Here is a 15644-nt window from a genome sequence, read left to right on the forward strand (position 1 = left end):
AAAGACACACAGCCAGAGAGAGGCACAGTCAGGCAGCCGGCACAGGACGCGTATTTTTTTTTTTTTTAATTCAGTCAGCAGGTGTTTCATGAGAGGTGTTAGGGTGAGCAGAGCCGCAGCCACAGGAAGTGAGACACGATGAGTCCCTTCCCAGTTTGGTATGCGAAACCGCCGCCGTCCACTGGAAGAGGCGGCCTGGCCAGTTGGCTGGAGATGAAAAGGAACGAGCGAGCCAGTGCTGGGGCTTCCAAGCTGGCTACACAGGAAAGTAGGTGAATGAGCACAGGGGCCTGCACCAGTTCACAGGAGGCAGCCGGGGCCCCAGGCAAGCTGTAAAGGGCCTGCCTCTCCCACTAGGGCACACACAGCTCCAGCTCCAGCTGCCAGACCGCCTGATCGTTCCAGAAGCAGGAAATCCAGAGTAGGGAAAACGTCCAGATTTCCCTTCCTTCATTATTCTTATTCTTTAATGGATTAATTTATTATTTAAGAGGCAAAGAGACATATACAGAGAGAAACACAGACAGAGTGAGCTCCCAACTGCTGGGTTACTTACTCCCCAGATGCCCACAGCAGCCTGGCTGGGCAAGGGAGAAGCCCAGAGTCAAGAACTCAATGCAGGTTTCCCACACAGGTGACAAGAACCCCAATGACCTAAGCCATCACCCACCGCCTCCCAGAGTATGAAGCAGCAGGAAGCTGGAGACAGGAGCTGGAGCCGGGATTCAAACCTAAGCTCTCTGTGTCTTGACTGCTCTGTCGACTGTCTGCCCCATGCCGGGTTTTTGTCTTCAGATCAAATGTTCATACTAGGGTATAAGATGTCATTAAAAAAGTTGTAACAATCAAAGGACTTTATTAAAATCACTGAGTTGACTTTTTAAAGATACAATCGGGGCCAGCATGGCGGCATAGCAAGTTCAGCTAATGTCTGCAGTGCTGGAATCCTGTGTGCACACAGATTTGAGCCCTGGTGCTCCACTTCCAATCCAGCTCCCTGCTAATGCACCTGGGAAAGCAGCCAAAGATGGCCCAAGGACTTGGGCCCCTGTACCCATGTGGGAGACCCGGAAGAAGCTCCTGGCTCCTGGCTTCGGCCTGGCCCAGCCCTGGCTATTGCAACCATTTGGGGAGTAAACCACCAGATGGAAGATCTCTCTCTATCTCTCCCTCTCTTTCTCTGTAACTCTGCCTTTAAAATAAATAAAATAAATCTTTAAAAAATAAAATCAACTTTAATAGAAAACTTGGTGTGTGTAGCCCTTGCAATCCTTGTGGACACCTAGTCTGAATCACTTCACCATTTTCACTAAGGAGTAACATACACAGAGCGTGTGCAGTGTGCTGATGTGTGCGAAGAGTGAAATGGCACAGTCAGGACACTGCCAGCACCCGCCTGAGGTTCTAGCAGGATCTATCCAGGTTCTCAGCCCCACGTGGGCCTCAGGATCCCTCAGCCTGGCCTCTTGTTGCCCAGCTCAAGTCTTAGTCATGAGGCATGGATAACCGATCTAGTTGTTTGGGATCTGAAAGAAATAGCATGACACTTAAATAAACCAGAGCACAATCAGAAACAGCAATGGTGAACGCTACTCCACAGCTCAGACAAGAGCTTCTCCAGGTTCCAATAATCAATACTTTCACAACTGTTCTTTCCAATTCGTTTCCTGTGTAGTTACCACAAGTCAGGTATCCTCTTTAAGCATCACAAAATCCCTCTGAAAAGCAAATTTATGTAGCTTTTCTTCCACTGTCCAATTAAAGGAAACCCAGTTGTGCAGCTAGATTCACACAGCCAAGCAGGAGGAAGTCCAGATGCAAAGGCAAGCTTATTCCCAAGCCCAGTGCTTCTCCATTGCACTACACCATCTCTCCAGGAGATCAGTAAACTCCTCCACAAGATCTTGATAACTGTCTTTTCCTAACCAAAGGCATTGTGAATTTTATTCAATTTAGAATCTGATGATTTCAGGATTTCCATTATAAAGATGGGGGCATAGTGAAAGCTGATACTCGTGTGTTTTTTAAACACTTTAATAAACACAGTAAAAGAGATAGCGCTATCTTTTATTAGTATAGGTCGTCTTCCCTACCTTTATTTACCTGAATGAATTTCCTGGTGCTTATGAGAACATTGTCTTGTAAGACTATAGATTAGATGTTTACGGATTTTTCTCCCTCCCAGGAAGTTTGTGCAGAGTGGAAAGGGAGTGAGAAGGGTGGTGGCTGCAGAACCGCATAAAGGGTAGACTAACTGTGGCAGGTGCACCGGGAAGGAGGAGCAGGGAACCTGTCTGGCCACTGTGTTCTGCGTAGGGAGGTCACTGATTTCACCTCGATTATACCAGTGTCCCAAAGGTGCTTCACTTCATCCTTTAACAAGACTGAGAACACATGAATCGCTCCAGGAAACACTGTGTGATTGTGTGGGCAACTAAAGCAGGAGGTCCGGGGACGTCTAATACCCCACAACCAGCCAATACCACCCCCTCTCGAGGGAGGATATGCAAGGCCTGGAGAGGGGAGCAACAGAGGTCCCAGGAGACTTCCCTCTCAGCCCAATGAGCAAAGTGGCTGCTGGGCTCTCCCCAGCGGCTCCTTCTTTTGGTAGATGGGGAATAGCTGCTGATTTGCCAATACTTTTCATGTAGAAAGGTAGAGACCACGAGACATTAACTGATGCAAAGGGTTCTTAACTCCACTACGCTGTTTGAATTCTACACTCGCATCTGACTGACCAGCTGCTTCTCATACTTTAGGTAGCTCCGAAACTCAACTCAGACCTGGGGAAATACCCCTGCTTATCAGAGGCATCTGCTTCCACGTTCATATCTGAATTCTACCCTCCAGGATAGAGGATAACTGGCTGAGTTAGCCTTGTGACTTTTCCTATTGCTTAACAACTTAAGCCCCTTTTGAGTCAGAGCTTCAGTTTTCATTTCATTTTTTTAATGATTATTTATTTTAATTTTATTTGAAAGGCAGGGAGACAGAGAGAGATCTTCCATCTGCTGGTTCACTGCCCAAATGCTCACAACGGCTGGGACTGGGCCAGGCAGAAGCCAGCAGCCAGGAATGCCATCCAGGTCTCTGCATGTGCGCTCAGAGGAAGCTGGAACAGAGGTGGGATAGCTGGGACTTGAACAAGGCACCCTGACACGGAATACCGGCACCCCAAGGGGCAGCTTAAGCCAATGCACCAGATAATCTCCCATTTTTTAACTAAAAACTGTTTTCAATTGTGGTAAAATACATATAACATAAAATTTTGTTATATGGCTACAGTTGTGGTACAGTGTGTTAAGCCACCCCTTGCAATACTGGCCTCCCATATCAGCACTGGTTTAAGTCCTGGCTGATCTGCTGCCAATCCAGTTTCTTGCTAAAGCACCTGCGGAGGCAGTGGATGATGGCCCAAGTCCTTGAGCCCCTGCCACCCATGGAGGAGACCTGAGTGGAACTCCTGGCTCTTGGCTTAGGGCTGGCCCATCTTTGGGCATTGCAGCCATTTGTGGCATGAATCTGCAGATGGAAGATCTCTCTCTCTCTCTCTGTAACTGCCTTTCAAATATGTAAATAGATCTTTTTTTAAAAAAAATAAAATTGATCATCAACCATTTGCAGGTGTGCGGTTTGTGGTATTAAGGACATATGTGTTGTTGTGTAATCATCACCACCATCCTTATCGAGAACTCTTTGCACCTTGCATGATTGAAACTCTGTGCCCATTAAACAACAGCTCCTCCTCCCGTCTCCCGAGCAGTCACCATTCCACTTTCTGTTTCTATGAGACTGACTGTTCCAGGTACTGACTGCTCTTAGTGGAATCACACAGTAACTGTCTCTTATGATGGGGTTATGTCACTCGGCATGTTGTCCTCCATGTCCATCCCTGTTGCACGCTGTGTCAGAATTTCCTTCCTTTCTGTAAATTCTTTTTTTAAAAAAACCATAAAATATTTTTAGTTTATCTGACAAGTTAATCGATCAATTGCAGTGAGCGGGAGTCTTTGGTCTATTTAACAAGACTTTGGGCTTGAAAACCATGAAAGGACATGGTAGAGAGTGACAGAGAATTTACTGGACTCTATAATATTCTGGGTCTTTTGGGGGGTGCAATCAGGATAGGGAATACTTGATAAGCCACAGATTGGTGGGCCGAAACCCCAGAGTTTCTCATTCAGTAGGTTTAGAGACAGGCCTGTAAATCTGCATTTCATCGAAGTTCCTGGTCTTTGATCACACTTTTTTTCTTTTTAAGATTGACTTTATTTATTTGAAAGGCAGAGTGATAGAGACAGAGATCCAAGAGCCAAGAGAGACCTTCCATCCACTGGTTCACTCCCCAGTGGTTACAAAGGCCAGGATTGGGCCAGGTTGACGCCAGGAGCCAGAAACTCCATCTGGGTCTCCCACATAGGTGCAGGGCCCAAGTCCTTGGGCCATCTTTGGCTGCTTTCCCAGGTGCATTAGCAGGGAGCTGGATTGGAAGCAGAGCAGCAGGGACTTGAACCAGCACTTTGGGATGCCAGTGCCACATGTGGCTTAATCCACTGAGTCACAATGCCAAGCCCATGACCTCAGTTTTGAGAACTGCTGTTTCTTACCCAGGGGGTTCTAGTTAGCTAATTTCCCCTAGAGTACAAAGAAGATTCCCTCCCACCTAAAGCAGGAGACTTGCAGCTATACAAGAAGAAATCAGAGTACAGAGGAAGACAGGGCAGAAAGCCCAGCCCTTCTGGTCCCCTCCCCCCACCCCCCAGGGAACTTTGGGAGTGAGGGAGAGGGTGGTGGGTTTGTAATGACCAGATTAAATTTAGACAAAATGAAGAACACACATGGGTCAGTTGCACAGTGGGTTGAAGCCCCAACCTGCGGCACCGGCATCCCATATAGGTGCTGGTTCAAGCCCAGGCTGCTCCTCTTCCGATCCAGCTACCTGCTAAGATGCCCGGGGAAAGCAGCAGAGGATGGCTCAAGGCCTTGGGCCCTTGCACCCACATGGGAGACCTGGAAGAAGCTCCTGGATGCTGGCTTCTGATTGGCTCAGCTCTGGCCATTGCAAGGACTTGGGGAGTGAACCAGCGGATGGAAGACCTCTCTCCCAGTCTCTACCTCTCTCTGTAACTCTGTCTTTCAAATAAATAAAATAAATCTTAAAAAAAGAACCCACAATTTTCTGTACATCTAAACTGTCATGAGTTGCTAGATAAAATCAGGGACATATTTTTATAAAAAATTTATTCATTGTTTTATCTGAAATTCAAATTTCACTGGGTGTTTGGAATTTTTATTGGTTCCGTCGGGCAATCTACTGTTACAAACAACTTACTATCGCATATGTACCTGAGGTGATCAGGTTATCCAAGTGTGCCTTCGCCCCTGCCTGTTTCAACGTACCAATGTCAATCATTACACATTCTCATTATCATATCCAGTGAAGGCAATGGACAGATCTGAGCCCCGATTGTACTGGGTTTCAAGCTCCTCTTCGTATTTCAGACACAGCTGGAGGTCCAGTTGAACCCTGCCTGCAGACAACCCATGAAGCGCCAGGCACTGTGTGCACTCTCAGAACATTCCAGAACACGCAGGCTGCTAGGGCAAAGGTCAGCCTTCTGGGTCACCTCCTGCCCACGGCCTGAAGGCTTCTAATGACAGAACCTCCTTCCCCTACACAAGTAACTCCAACTGAGCTGTCTCATGCCACTGAGAAGCCACTCCCGCAGCCTGCAAAGTTGCCTTTTCAGAACCTGAGCAGTAGCTGTATCAGTCCCCTTCTAAGGTAGCGTAAGACCATATTATTCTCAAACTATTTCTGTTATGTTTAAGCCACGTTTTTGGAGATTATGTGTTTGGTCATCTCCTGGCAAGGCTCTGAGGGAGTAAGAAACACTCAGGCAAGTTTGGAAGGGAACCAGGGAACAGGAGGGAAGACTGGGGGGCACTGGGGGAGGGTTCAGAGGGCTGCTGGGAGAAGCTGGGGCTTCACTCTGGGCTGCTAGAGACAGAGATGCTATGGCATAGTAGGCTAAGCCTCCACTTGTGGTGCCAGCATCCCATATGGGGGCTGGTTCAAGTCCCAGCTGCTCCACGTCTGATCCAACTCTCTGCTCATGGCCTGGGAAAGCAGTGAATGATGGCCCAAGGGCTTGGGCCCCTGCTACCCACGTGGGAGACCCAGAAGAAGGCCCTGGCTCCTGGCTTGGGACTGGCCCGGCCCTGGTCGTTGCAGCTATTTAGGGGGTAAACCAGTGGATGGAAGACCTCTCTCTGTGTCTCTCCCTCCCTCTCTCTGTAAATCTGCCTCTCAAATAAATAAGATCTTAAAAAAAAGAAAAAGAAAAAGAAAAAGAAGAGAAGAGAAGAGACAGAGACAAAGGCCAAACCCAGCCCTTCTAGGAGCTGGTGGGACTGGGTGGGGCAGCCCACAGTAGGCTGTTGGGTCAGAACCACAGAGGCTCCCGCCTCAACTCAACATCATTTATCTACTATTTGGGAAAGAATTGGCACTTTCTCACTGCAACTCTCAAATAGTCACTTAAAAACAATGATCCAACATTTCAGTATTCATGAGGTATTTCCACCACTTCTAAAATTACAGAACAAAATGTGGTGGGATCATGCCTGGGGGGTTTGGTTTCATTTTGCTTGGGGGTAGGGGTGTAGAAAATGATGAGCCTGCACCCCTCATCTGGATAAGCCACAAGGCCTCTCCCTGCTCGCTGAGCTGTCTCCCCTATGTCTATTTTCATTGGCATGTGAACTTGCTCCAGCAAATGAGTGAGACAAGATGACAAGGTGAATTTATTTAAAGGGCTGCAAATTAACACTGCTGGGAAAACAAAAGGCACCAGCCTGTACCTCCTTTAAAGCAAAACAAATAAAAGCATTGGCGCAGCCACCTGTGGTCAGCAGGGTTAGAAGGACCTACACCGGGCTGGCTGGGCAGTTCGAGCAGTCACAAACAACAACTTATCTGAACCCACACGGGTGGGCAAGCTTCGGCTTTGGGTCACACAGACTAGCGCTAAAATACACAATTCACAGATGTCTCCCCCTGCCAGACTGTCCTCTCAAAAGTCTATGTGCTCATCTGTAAAATATGGTAACAAAAATATCTGTTTCCAGGATTGCTGTGAGAATTAAATGGGGGGAGGGGGTGGCGGTGCTGTGGCATAGAAGGTAAAGCCTATGCCTGCAGTGCCAGCAACCATCATGGGCGCCAATTCAAGTCCCCAGCTGTCCACTTTCAATCCAGCTCCTTGCTAATCCACCTGGGAAAGCAGTGGAAGGTGGCCCAAATCTTTAGGCCACTGCACCCACAATGGGAGACCCAAAAGAAGCTGCTGGCTTTAGGCTTCAGATTAGCCCAGTTACAGCAGTTGAGGCCATTTGGGGAGTGAACTAGAGGATGGAAGGTCTCTCTCTCTCTCTCTCTAACTCTGCCTTTCAAATAAATAAATCAATTAAAAAAAAAAAAAAGAACCCACCATGAATCCCATGAATGCAAATGTCCAGTTCAAACACCTTACAGATGTTCAATGTCAAATACCTCCATAATTTTATTCCATTTCCTTACATCTAGAATCTCTTTTTTTAAATCAATGCATCTGCAGCAGACTCATGGTTAAGTTGATTTTTTTAAAGGTTTATTTATTTATTTGAAAGTCAGAGTTACACGGAAAGAGAAGGAGAGGCAGAGAGAGAGAGAGGTCTTCCTTCCACTGGTTCATTCCCCAATTGGCCGCAATGGCCAGGAGCTTCTTCCGGATCTCCCATGTGGGTGCAGGGGGCCATGGACCTGGGCCATCCTCTACTGCTTTCCCAGGCCATAGTAGAGAGCTGGATCGGAAGTAGAATAGCCAGGTCTTGAACCAGCACCCATAAGGGATGCTGGCACTGCAGGTAGTGGCTTTACCCGTTGCACCACAGCGCCAGCCCCTACATCTAGAATTTTTTAAAAGATGTGTTTACCTGAAAGGCAGAGTGACAGAGAAAGAGGGAAATACAGAGAGAGAGAAAGAGAGAGAGAGAGAGATCGATATTCCATCTGTTGGTTCACTACCCAAATGCCCACAACACCCAGGACTGGGCCAGGCTGAAGCCAGGAGCCGGGAGCTCCATCTGCATCTCCCATGTGGACGGCAGTGGCCCAAGTACTTGAGCCATCACCACTGCCTTGCCTCCCGTTGCATTAGTAAGGAGCTGGATCCACAGAATGGAGCAGCTGGGACTAGACCCAGGCACTGTGATATGGATGCTGGGTTAAATCTGCAACCAGACGACGCCTGGAAAGCTCATTAGCTTGCAGAGGAGAACCGCAGGATAAATCAAACAAAACAAACACCACGGCACATGAGCCCCTCAGGCTGGGAGTAACTCGTGGAGTGACTTGGAGGTTTTGACCTCTGCCCCTCCCTTTGAGAGCATGATGGAAAGGGGTCAGAGGATCATGGGGCAAAGGTTGAAAGAGCCCCACATCCAAACACCAGCAGCTTCGTGCTGGGTGCTGCTAAGATTCCCCAGTCACCGCCTCAGCCTCCCGCACACTAAAGGGGGACCCCACTGCCATTCTGAAGGTGTCAGACGTGAAACTGGGTAAACAGGGGGACAAGGGGCCACTTCTGTTTACTGACCTGCACCAGAAAGTTCCATTTTTAGAAATGGCTGCAGGCTACTATGCTCTTGGAAAGAAGGCAGGCTGAAAGTCTTTGTATTAAAAAAAAAAAAAAAAAACCACGTCTGTCTATTTGGGCTGTTTTCTAAAATGTTTGTGAAAGAATACAGGCAAAGTAAGAACCATTCCCAAACCCTGAAGCTGAAAATTGGAATTTTGAACTTGCCCTGCACAGCCAGGCTAAGAAGAGGCAGGATGCCACAGACTCCCTTTGGAGAGCAACCAGAGGTGCGCAGGCTGCCTGGGATCCCATTTGCCAGTGGGACAAGGAAAAATCCAGAATGAGGACTCACTCAGCCAGACGAAGGCCTACCCATGTTTCTCCTGGGCCATTTGGATATTTCTCAAGGGCCTTTTGGATATTTATAACATCGCACAATTATCAGCTGAAAAATTAACAGGCTGTAGATTTGTTGAATGTCAAGTGCCACCTGCAGTTGCCTTGGTGGGGCCAGAGGACACAATTTCCTGGGCCTTACACAGTCTGAGGGCTGGGTGCTCCCCACCGCTGTGACCTGGAGGCCCAAGTGGGTGTTAGAACCCTTGGCAAGTTTGCTCCGAAGTGGGCCTCTCCACTCAGAGTCTGATGGAGGGCTAGGCACAAGGGATTTGCATGCTAAACAGGCCCCAAGGCTGATTTGGATGCAAGTTATCTAAAATCCACACTTTGATGGAAAACTGCTGTAAAAAAATGCTTAAGAGAGAGAGAAGGACTCACCAGAAAAAAAAAAATGCTCCCGACTGCAACTAGGAACGCACATTGGCTACAAGGATCCTCCTTATACCACTATGTGTGAAAAAGAGTAGAAGGAACTTTAAGGTCCTATGGTAAGGGAAGGGCTGAAGAAATTGGGAAGCCATCACACATTATTACTACAAACAGAAGCAGAAGGATGTAAATTTTGTTAGCAACATGGAAAGATGTCCATGATATGCTAAGTTAAAAAAAACAAAAAGCAACCTACAAAAGTAAATACAATCTCATTTTTGTAAAATAATAACAACAATAAACCCATGTATGGTAGACTCTATAAACAAGGATTTAAATTTTTATTTTAATAAAATGAGCACGTCAAATGATCAGTGTCCTTCCATCAGTGAGAGAGGAAAAATCAAAAGCTTGAAACCAACAAGAGCACTGCGTTTGTTTGCAGGCCACCGTACTGCTGTGCGTCCTGAGACCACTGACTCGCTGTGAGAACACCGGGCTTCGTTCTCCTCCACCTTCTGGGGTTTTCGAGCGCTTTCGTTTCTGGGTGCTTCAGCTTTCAGAAAGCAGGTGGCTGTTCCCCCGGGAAGACCTCTCTAGGGGCTGGGAGAGGAGTCTGTCCAGTCTGTCCATGACCTCCTGCACCCTGTGCTGTACTGAAGCTCTCTGACCCCCTACAGCCTTAGCAAGTTCCTTTCTCCCAGGGCGTATCATTTTCCCTGACAAATTTGATTTGTCTACTTTTGGTTTAACTTTCACAGGCAAGAAACATGAGCCCTCATCCACCTGAAACCTCGCTCTTGCACCCACAACTTTTGGGCTTGGATGCAGCAAAAATGGCTCCTAGCAGGGAAGAGCCCAGTGTTGCAGGTAGGGTGGCAATGCCTCCAGTGCCCCAGGTGCACCTGGCCCTCTGTCCCTGCAGGTGCTGCACACAACTCAGTCCCTGGGGGTCAAAGCCCTGGAGGTGGGGAGGGGCATATTCTTTTAAAAAGTTGTGTCTGTATTGCACATGTGCAGACTTTGTTCTCATCATTACTTCCCAGTCAATGAAGACAACCAGCCATGTACAGAGAATTTACCCTGCATTAGGTATTACAAGAAAGCTACAGAGGACAGAGTACAAGGATGGTGTTTGTAGGCTCCATGTAGATACCAGGCCATTTTTTATTTTTTTAAAAATATTTATTTGTTTGTTTGAAAGTCAGAGTTACACAGAGGGAGAAGAAGCAGACAGAGAAAGAGAGTGAGAGAGAGGTCTTCCATCCACTGGTTCACTCCCCAATTGGCCACAATGGCCGGAGCTGCGCTGATCCGAAGCCAGGAGCTAGGAGCGTCTTCTAGGTCTCCCACATGAGTGCAAGGACCCAAGAACTTGGGGCATCTTCTACTGCTTTCCCAGGCCATAGCAGAGAGCTGGATTGGAAGTGGAGCAGCCAGGACTCGAACCAGTGCCCATATGGGATACAGGTACTGCAGGCGGAGGCTTAGCCCACGATGCCACAACGCTGGCCCCACCATGCCATTTTATATCAGGGAATTGAGCACGCACAGATTCTGGCATCCTGGAACCATCCCTGAGGGACAACTGTGTTCTGAGTACCTGAGTACTGGTTCCACCTGCTCAGTAACTGGGATTCTTAATGAAGTTATTAGTGAAAGCGTTATCAAACCAAGGGCTGAGTTTTGAGCTTCACACCCATTGTCTTCATTGTCACAGCCTGCACAGCAAGCAGGGAAAGTTGTCTGTCTTCCCAGATAAGAAAAGTGATGGGGCTGGTGCTGCGGCTCAATGGGCTAATACTCCACCTAGCGGTGCCGGCACACCGGGTTCTAGTCCCGGTCGGGGCGCTGGATTCTTTCCCAGTTGCCTCTCTTCCAGGCCAGCTCTCTGCTGTGGCCTGGGAGTGCAGTGGAGGATGGCCCAAGTGCTTGGGCCCAGCACCCCATGGGAGACCAGGAGAAACACCTGGCTCCTGCCTTCGGATCAGTGCGGTGCGCTGGCTGCAGCGCGGCGGCCATTGGAGGGTGAACCAACGGCAAAAGGAAGACCTTTCTCTCTGTCTCTCTCTCTCACTGTCCACTCTGCCTGTCAAAAAAAAAAAAAAAAAAAAAAAAAGTGATGGGTGAGGTCTCACAGAAAGGGCAGGGGTGCAAACCAGGGTCTGTCAGGCAAAGCCCTGGTCCTAACCACTGTACTACACTGCCCTGAGTGCTAGGCAGTGGAGTAACAAGTGACCACCAAGTCAGAACGTGGCTGCCAAGGCCACCTACTCCAGCGAGGTGTGGGGAAGCCAAGGGCACAGAGGAGGGCCTGACATGGGAATATCCTTATGGCCAGGCTCCAGGACCTCCCTCTGGAACACCAGCTGGGACCAGGCCCGTCCCCAGTGGGAGGCACAGGACAGGAGCTAGGCAGGGCGTGGTGGGTCTTATTTCACAGAGGGAAAGACTGCCGTCAGAGGTGGTCCCTCTTTGCCAGTGGATCCAGGGGAAGGTGTGGGAGGTGTAGTGATGAGACAATGAGCCACATGCCCTGGGGAGCAGGGACTGGAAGGATGAGCCCAGCTACTCTTTGTGCAAGAAACAGGCTTAACCCTGCTGACGACAGCCAGCACTTCTGTGGCAACTTATTACACCAATGACGGATGGAGTGTTACGGTCACCCCCATTTTACAAGTGGTTAAGGACCTGGCCCAAGGCTCTGGCTAGTGAGTGGTGCAGCTCAGAGGCAGGCTGAGGCAGCCTGGCTCACAGCAGGTGCTGCCAACCACCCTGGCCAGCAGCTGCCATCAGGGACATTTCCCACATACGCAGCGAGCACATGAATGTCGGGAGCCGCTCCAAGCGCTGGAGATACCACACCACACAAAACTCCCGCCACCATCAAAGAGCTTCCGTTCGAACAAGAGGATGCAGAACGTTCTTGGAAAATAGAATGAAAAAATTAGTATTTTGTGCAAAGAGTTTTAAGATCCATACATAATTTTTTTCTAATACTCTTTGAAGACCGTGTGTGTGTGTGTGTGTGTATGTTTGTGTATATGTATGCATGTGAGTATGTATGTGTGTTTGTGTGTTACAGATGAAAGATCAAGAAGCCACCTCTTGTGACGCCAGCATCCCATATAGGAGCAGTGGTTTGAGTCCAGGCTGCTCTGCTTCTGATCCAGCTCCCTGCTAACACAGGGAAGGCATCTGATGATGGTCTAAGTGTTTGGATCCCTGCTACCCACGTGGAGACCTGTTTGGAATTCTGGACTCCCAGATTCAGCCTGGCCTGACCTCAGCCTTGGCCATTATGGCCATTTGGGGACTAAAGCAGAGGATGGGAGAGCTCTCTCTCTCTCTCTCTTGCCTTTCAAATAAATAAATGAAATTATAAAATAAAATAAAGAAGGCCTTGCAAGGAAGCTAACATTTGATCAAATGCCTGAGGGAAGAGAGGGAACAATCAGAAAGACACAACTGATAAGATTCTTAATCTCATTTTTAAAAAAGCCATTTCAGTAACATGCAACCGCTGGTGAAAAACCACAAATCTCTGTTGTTGTTGGTTCCTTTTAAAGTTATATGGGCAAAGGACAAAAGCTTATGAAGGGCCAGTGCTGTGGTGTAATGGGTAAAACCATATCCCATATGGGCACCGGTTCGAGTCCTGGATGCTCCACTTCTGATCCAGCTCTCTGTTATGGCCTGGGAAAGCAGTAGAAGGTGGGCCAAGACCTTGGGCCCCTGCACCTGGGTGGGAGACCTGGGAGAAGCTCCTGGCTCCTGGCTTCAGATCAGTGCAGCTCTGGACGTTGTGGTCATCTGGGGAATGAATCAGCAGACAGAAGACCTCTCTCTCTCTCTCTCTCTCTCTCTCTCTCTCTCTACTGCTGCTGCTGCTGCCTCTGCCTCTCTGTGGCTCTGCCTTTCAAAAATAAATAAATCGTTTTTTTTTTTCCTTAAAAAAAAAAAAAAAGCTTATGAAAACACCTCCTGAGACAATCCCGAGGAAAACCATTTTAGGTGTTGCTACATAGTGACAAAACCAATGGCTGATTCCTAAGAGAGGACTTTAAAGAAACGTCCCAAAGAATCCTTTGAAAACAGCCTTTAGAAGCACAGTCTTTGTGAAAAACGACAGGGCAACCTTTCCAGGAAACAGTAAACACACCAGCTAAGCCATGGTCCCCGGCGGGCGGCGCATGATCTCGCTCCTCCCACCCACTAAGCAAACAGGGCACTGCCTGAGTCTGGCTGCAGAATGAGGGAGCAGCAGCAGAGCTGCAGGGTTCAAAGGCACCAAGGAACAGCACTGAGTGATCCGGCGGCTGGGACAGGACGCCAGCGGGCTGCGGGCTGAGCCAGGCAGTGGGACACACGGGGCACCGAACCCTGAGCCGACAGGTGCTCGTGGCCGCCCATTTGCCGCGACGCTTTCCTAAGCCAGGGTCAGAGGGAAAAGAAGCTGCAGCCCTCCCAGGTCACACAGAAGCCCCTTGAGGGCCAACAGCCTGCTCAGGGCTCTCAGTAACCTCCAAGCCTATAGCTTGAGGCTCCTGCCTGGATCTTAACAGGATAGTTGTGACCTCTGAGCTGTTAAAATTAAACAAGACAGAAAAATATACAGTCCCCAAGGCAGCGGGCAGGGAAGTAGTGCAATGGTCTAGAACAGGACAGAACTGTCAGGACCGTTCAAGACCTGATTTCCCGTGAAGGACCTGTGTGGTGTTTAGCCACTTTTCCAAGAACCATTTCTTTAGCCCGCACTCCCAAGAAATAGGGGAAGATTTGTTTATTTGAAAGGCAGAACGGGGCCAGTGTTGTGGTGCACTGGTTAAGTCTCTGCCTGGGATGGCAGCATCCCACATGAGTGCAGGTTTGAGTCCTGGATGCCCCACTTCTCATCTAGCTCCCTGAGAATGCACCTGGGAAAGCAGCAGAAGATGGCCCCAGTACTTGGGTCTCTGCCACCCATATAGGGAACCCAAGTGGAGTTTCAGGCTCCTGGCTTTGTGCTGGTCCGATCTGGCCATTATGGCCATCTGGGGAGTGAACCAGCAGATGGAAGATCGACCTCTTTCTCTCTCTCTCTCTCCTTTTCCCCTTTCTCTCTGTCATTCTGCCTTTTTAAAAATTATTTTATTTATTTGTTTGAAAGGCAGAGTTACATACACACACACACACACACACAGAGAGAGAGAGAGAGAGAGAGAGAGAGAGAGAGATCTTCCACTGAACTTTAAAAAAAATTTCCAGGGCCGGTGCAGTGGCATAGTGGGTAAAGCCACCGCTGGCATCCCATATGGGCACTGGTTCGTGTCCCAGCTGCTCCACTTCTGATCCAGCTCTCTGCTATGGCCTGGGAAAGCAGTAGAAGATGGCCCAAGTCCTTGGGCCCCTGCACCCACGTGGGAGACCCAGAGGAAGCTCCTGGCTCCTGGCTTTGGATTGGCACAGCTCCAGCTGTTGCGGCCAACTGGAGAGTGAACCAGCGGATGGAAGACACCCCCCCCCCCCCATCTGTCTCTCCTCTTTCTGTGTAACTCTGCTTTTCAAATAAATAAATAAACCTAAAAAAAAAAAAAAAGAAATAAAAAAAATTTCCAGGGCCAACACTGTGGCCTAGCAGATAAAAAATACCACCTGCCACACTGCCATCCCATGTGGGCAGTTTCATGTCTTGGATGTTGCGTTAGTGATCACAGTTCCCTGCTAATGCCCTGAGAAAAGCAGTGGAAGACGGCCAAGCATGTGGGCCCCTGCCAGCCATGTGGGAGACCTGGATGAAACTCCTGGCTCCTGGCTTTGGCTTGGCTCAGCTCTTGTCATTCCAGCCACTTGGAGTGTGAACCAGTGGATAGAAGATCGATCTCTCTCTCTGACTTAAAATAAATAAGTAAATCTTTAAACAAATAATATTTCCAATGCCAAGCTATACCTCTATCAATTCAATTTGAATCTCCAGGCATCAGGCTTTGGGGGGTGATTTTTTTTTTTATGATTTACTTATTTGGGGCCAGCGCTGTGGCATAGTAGGCTAAGCCTCTGTCTGTGGTGCTGGCATCCTATATGGGCACCGGTTCATGTCCCGGGTGCTCCTCTTCCAATCCAGCTCTGCCTGTGGCCTGGATAAACAGTAGAAGATGGCCCAACTGTTTGGGCCTCTGCACACCTGCGTGACAGAACCGGAAACAGAGGGTAGAGGACCTTTCCTTCTCTCTGTCTGTAACTCTATTTCTCACATAAATAAATAAAATCTTTATT

The 15644-nt window shown here is 48.6% G+C and overlaps 1 protein-coding gene across 2 annotated transcripts in view; it reads right to left on the reverse strand.

The window, feature by feature from the left end:
- The window catches only part of SHROOM3 (shroom family member 3), a 342800-nt gene that overhangs the window by 186613 nt on the left and 140543 nt on the right, over positions 1–15644 (reverse strand). The gene's annotated exons all lie outside the window — the stretch shown is intronic.

The sequence above is a fragment of the Oryctolagus cuniculus genome, chromosome 8, assembly GCF_051225735.1.
Source record: "Oryctolagus cuniculus isolate XC-2025 breed Fujian yellow rabbit chromosome 8, ASM5122573v1, whole genome shotgun sequence".
In the NCBI taxonomy this organism is placed as follows: Eukaryota; Metazoa; Chordata; class Mammalia; order Lagomorpha; family Leporidae; genus Oryctolagus; species Oryctolagus cuniculus.